Genomic DNA, 5,836 nt, shown 5'->3' on the forward strand with positions numbered 1-5,836 from the left:
GGGGTGGTAAACAGGGGCCGCGAATGCGGGCTGCCAGTAGCTGCTCAGGGCGTTCCGAGGAGTCCCCGTCTCGGGTCTCGGTGGTCTTCTGGGACAGACCTCTATTCCCCCACCCTACTTGACACGGGTCCTGCCCAGAGGCGCCTAGGCGAGAACCCGAAGGAGGGTTCATCTATCCACACCGGGTGCCTCCCAGAGGAGAGGGACAGTCAGGTGTAGCTGCCTCTGAACCTTAGTGGCCGCCAGCCTCTGCCGAGGACGCACACCCAGGTGGTGGTGATGGGGAGTGTGCAGAGGCTGTGGTCTTGGGTGCCATGGTGCGGAGCAAAGGCGACGTATGGCACAGGCGCTGGGTGGGGCCCAGTCCTTTGTCCCAGGCCATGGCTAGACGGCAGAATTGTACAAAGCTATACCTCCCAGGCTGCGGGGAGGAGGGGTGTCAGTAATGTGTGTGTGTGTGTGTGTGTGTGTGTGTTGGCGGGGGGGGTGTCCTTTTGGTGTCAGTAGCTCTAATAGAAAGATTTGTTGGTTTGAGAATTAGGTATATATTCAGAAAGCGAAGGATGTTAACTTTTAAGGGAATCTGTTTCTGAGAATTTGGGATTAGGAATGTGGGTAGTAAAAATTCCAGCGGCGAGAGCAACCTACATTTACAGCATTAAAAATTATGATGGATCCTGACTCAGTGATTCCCACCTGTAGTCGCAGCTACTTAGGAGGTTGCTTGAGTCCAGGAGTTCAGGGCCAGCCTGGACACACAACAAGACCCGTTTCAAAAAACTCAATAAATAAACATAAAAATTAAGGAATGATAAAATGCTTAAGAAAAAGTCTTTCTACCTCTTCAGTCTCCATTCTTTCAACCCTCCTCACCCAACAGGAAGCTGCTACTGTTAGTTTCTTACACAGGTTTTAGATTATTTTTATACATACCCAAGAAGTAAAGACATTTTTTCTTAATATTTTTCTTCACCTTGGTTTTATTTTGTTTTATTTTCTTAGTACAACTTTTATGTCAGAGCTTTGAGAAGAGCTATGTCCAAGGGCATCAGAGGACTTTTCTGCCAAAATCTCTGAGCAACTGTTAATTTACTTTTGAGTTTGTAGAGGAAGGAATGGAGCCTTTGGATCAAAGTTGAGGGTGATAGATCCTAGAAAGTCACCAATCAGCCCAGTATTCATGTCAGGTAATATTATGGGAAAGATGATTTATCAAATGGTTTATTGTTATTTCTCTCTGAGCAGCATGGGGAAATGTCCTGGAAATAAGACAGATCAAGTGCAATGTTCACCAACTAAACAGGACTCAGCCTGAGGAGTGATCCAGAAGAGGGTGTCACTGCCAACTCCAGCTTACCCACATGTCCTGGATGGCACCTGGAGATCCCAGGCCAGTGGTTGAGTGGATCAGAAAAAGTAATGTGTGTGAATGGAGGATCTCAAAGTCACAGTCAAGGCTCCCTCCCTGACAGCCTGGTACATCCAAAGGGCAACATGTTGCCCCTTGATAAGGTGAAGGGTTTGCTTAGAACCCTTCATCAGCCAGGTTTTGATTTGGGTAAACGGTTCTGATTATTAAGCATAAAAGATGGGAAGTTTCCGGTGGTGGTAGTGGTGGGGGTTTTTGTTGTTGTTGGTTTTGTTGTTGTTTTAAGAAATGGGGTCTTGGGGTTGGGGTTGTGGCACAGTGGCAGAGCACTTGCCTCACATGTGTGAGGAAGTAGGTTTGATTTTCAGCAGTATAAATAAATGAATAAAATAAAGGTCCATTGATAACTAAAAATATATTTTTAAAAAAATGGGGTCTCTCCTGGCATGGTAGCATAAGCCTGTAATCCCAGCGACTCCAGAGGATGAGACAGAAGGATTGCAAGTTCAAAGCCAACCTCAGCAACTTAGCAAGGCCTAAGTAATTCAGTAAGACCTTGTCTCTAAATAAAATATAAAGAAGGTCTGGGGATGTAGCTCACTGTTTAAGTGCCCCTGGGTTCAATCCCCAGTACCAAAAAAAAAAAAAAAAGAAAAGAAAAGCAAGAAAGAAAAAAGAAAGAAAGAAAGGAAAAAAATGGGATCTCACTGTGTTGCCCAGGCTGGCCTTAAACTCCTGGGTCCAAGTAGTCCTCCAACCTTAGCCTCCCAAATAACTGAAACTACAGGTACACACCACCATGCCCAGCTAAGTGGAAGAGTTTTTAAATACTTTCTTTCTGAAATACACATTCAGAAAAGTAAGCAACTCAATGAATTTTCACAAAATGAATACCCCCATATAACCTGCATCCCGACCAAGACAGAGCACATTCCCAGACCCCTAAAAGCTCTTTCATGGCCCATTTCAATCATTTTCCCCATTGTTTACCACTATTTTGACTTATATCACCATTAATTTAATTTCACAAAAATGGAATCACATGGTGTTATGATTTAGATCTTCAATGTCTGCTCCAAAGATTCATGTATGGGGGCTGGGGTTGTGGCTCAGCGGTAGAGTGCTTGCCTGGCACTTGCAGGGCCCTGGGTTCAATGCTCAGCACCACATATAAATCAATAAAATAAAGGTATTGTGTCCAACAACACTAAAAAATAAATATTTTTTTAAAAAGATTTGTGTATTGAAGGCTTGGTCCCCAGTGCAGTATTGTTCAGAGGTGGGGCTTCTGGGAAGTGATTGGATCACAAAAGCTCTAACCTCATCTAAGGATTTATAATTGGAGACACTATCAGGAGGGGGACATAGTTGAAGCAGTGAGTCCTTGAGGGTGTGCCCTGGGAGACTATCTTGTCCCTGGCTCCTTCCCCTCTCTCTGCTTCCTGTCGGCCAGGAGCTGAGCAGCGTTCCTCGTCCACACCCTTTTGTCATGATGTCCACTTTGCCTCAGGGCCAAAGCAATGGAGCTAGCCAGCTGTTCTAGTGACCAGAACATCTAGTGATGTTCTAGTTTTGCATCGTTGTGACCAAAAGACTTAGCAAGAACAACCTTAAAGGAGGAAAAGTTTATTTTGGCTCATGGTTTCCGAGGTTCGGTCCATGGTTGACTGTGTACCTCTGAGCCAGAGGTGGAGGCAGAACACCTTGATGAAAGGGCATGGCAAGGAGAGCAGCTCAGGATGTGGCAACCAGGAAGCAGAGAGAGCTCTGCTCACCAAGGCCAAAATACGAACCCCAAAGGCACTTCCTCAATGACCTATTCCCTCCTGCTGCCCTCACTTACCTACAATGACTGCCCGGTTCATCCAGTTATACCTTTCATAATCTTATCACTTCACCTCTGAAAATTCTTGCATTGTCTCACATCTGAGCTTTAGGGGGACACCATAATACCAACCATGGACTGAAACCCTGAAACCATGAGCCAAAATAAATCTTTCCTCCTCTAAGTTTTGTTTTGTTCTTTTTATGTTTGTTTGTCTGTTTTGTTTTGTTTATACTGGGGATTTAATCCAGGGGCATTTAACCACTGAGCCACATCCCCAGCCCTTTTTTTATTTTTTATTTTGAGACAGGGTCTCGCTAAGTTTCTTAGGGCCTTGCTAAATTACCGAGGCTGGCTTTGAACTTGCAATCCTCCTGCCTCAGCCTCCTGAGCCACTGGGATCTAAATTGTTTTTCTCAGGTATTTTGGTCACAGAGACTATACTGTTTAGTACATACAGTAGCATCTGGCTCCTTCCACTGAACCTTGTTTGAGAGCATCTCCCATTTGTTTTCTGCAGCTGTAGCTCCTGCTCACTGTTATAATATTCTATTGTGTGAACAAAGCACAATGTTTTTAGCTGTTGTGCATTCACTGTTTTTAATTTCTGGCGGAGAGTAGCATTTCTGTGAACATTCTAGTACAAGTCTCATGGTCACATAAGCCCTCATTTTCTTGAGTAAATACCCAGGGGAGAAATGCTAAGGTCATGGGAGGGATAGGATTAGCCTAAATAGATATTTTCAAACTGTTTTCCAAAGTTGTCGTACACACTCTATGATATCATTTATATAAAGTTCAAAAATAGGCAAATCAAATTTATGGTGGTAGAAATCAAGATAGTAGCTGCCCCTGGGGAGTACAATTGGGAGGGGCTGTGGAAGGACTCTGTGGTGTGGGTGATGTTCTGTTTCTTGATCTGACACTGGTGGCATGGGTGTGTCCACTTTTGGAAAAGTCGTGGAGCTGTATGCACTGATACTGTGTGCATTTTTCCGTGTATATGTTACACTTCAATTACAAGTTTATTTCAAAACACTAAGAGGGGCTTCAGATCCCTGGATGGAACCAACTGAACCCTCTGAGCACTTTCCAATCCAAGGTGGACGTACATCTCTTGGAGGGACACAGAAGCAAATGAAGACATGTTACATGTCCCCAAACACCCCAGTAGGCACCCCTCCTGCTGCCATCTGTGGTTCTCCTCTCTCTCTCTCCCCTAAGACAGCCCACAAACATCTGGCAGCATTTGGCTTTATCTCTTCCTCTCCCACCTCTGGATTTAGCCCATTCTTTCCACCCTCCTGCTTGACAACAATTCAGAAGAAATGATGCCAGTCACTGTGCTGGTCACTGGGGGTGAACAACACATAACCAGAGCCACAAGGAGCAGGGAGGGACACAGATCGCTTCAGCAGAAGGCAGTTAATGTCATGTGATACGCACTCCCTGGCCACCTCTGCAAATATTCTCCAAGAATAAAACCCACCAACGTTGGAATCCTCTGTGTTCTAGCCCAGAAGTTTTGAGTTATAAGAAACTCACTCCAGTTGCATCATGGGATGGAAGTTTATCAAAAGGACGTGCTGGACAGGCTCCCAGGAAGAGTGTGACAATCGGGCACAAAGAAATGGGGTCTGGAATAAGGGTGCGTGAAACATCAGCTGCACAAAGCTTGCCTGGCACCCAATTTCTTCCCAACTATTAACCCCTATGCTGATGCCCCCCTATTTACCATGCTTCCTATCCCAAGTCATAGGCCCAGATTAGTCCCTTTACTTCTCCCACTCTCGGCTACCAGGCTACAAGGGAGGGTCACTAGTCACCTGAGAACTGGCTCCCCTCAGTTCCTAATTTCCCAGGAGCACTTTATTCCTTCGTGGCAACCCTCATTCCCTTCAACATGGTACACAGGCCTGCAGGAAAAGGACAGGGGCTCACTCAGTCAAGGAGAGGGATGCCAGCAACAATGACGCTGATGACATCTGTGTCTGCTCCTGGTGCTTGAGAGAGCCAGTTAAGCAGGGCCTGGTTGGGTGGGGAAACGTGGGAATGGAGGCACCTCTTTTCCAGGGGCTAGATCTGATACAAAGATGTCTGCTCAGGCACCCTCACAGCCTGGCATGCCCTCACCATAGGGACCACCAAACCTTGATTTCCTCAGTCCTAAGTCCTGAGAGGGACAACCTCCTTCAGGAAGCCCATAACCAGAATGGCTGGGGTCACCAAGACAGAACTGGTCTGCTGCTGGCATTCCCATCAATGTCAAAAGTCCCAGGAATGTGTCATTAGTTGGGAGTTCTTTGGAAATAGAAGTTCCAAATGTATTTTGGACTCAGAATAAAAACTCCATTGCCCAACATTTCTTGCAACTTGGAGTGACCATATGACTAAATTCCAGCCAATGGGAAGGGAGGGCAACTGACATATGCTACTTCTGGTTTCGATTGACAAGTGCTTTCCATTTCCACTCTTTCTCTTCTCACTGGAGGGCTGCAGACATGGTGGAGCCATATTAAATCTCACAATCAAAGACCACCTTTTTGGGATGGAGGAAAGTAAAATAGAAGGATCTTGAGCCCCAACACTTTATACCACCATAGCATACCCAGATTAGCAGGCAAGAGAAAAACAAAATTCTA

Source organism: Marmota marmota, unplaced genomic scaffold (genome assembly GCF_001458135.2).
Source record: "Marmota marmota marmota unplaced genomic scaffold, marMar, whole genome shotgun sequence".
NCBI lineage: Eukaryota > Metazoa > Chordata > Mammalia > Rodentia > Sciuridae > Marmota > Marmota marmota.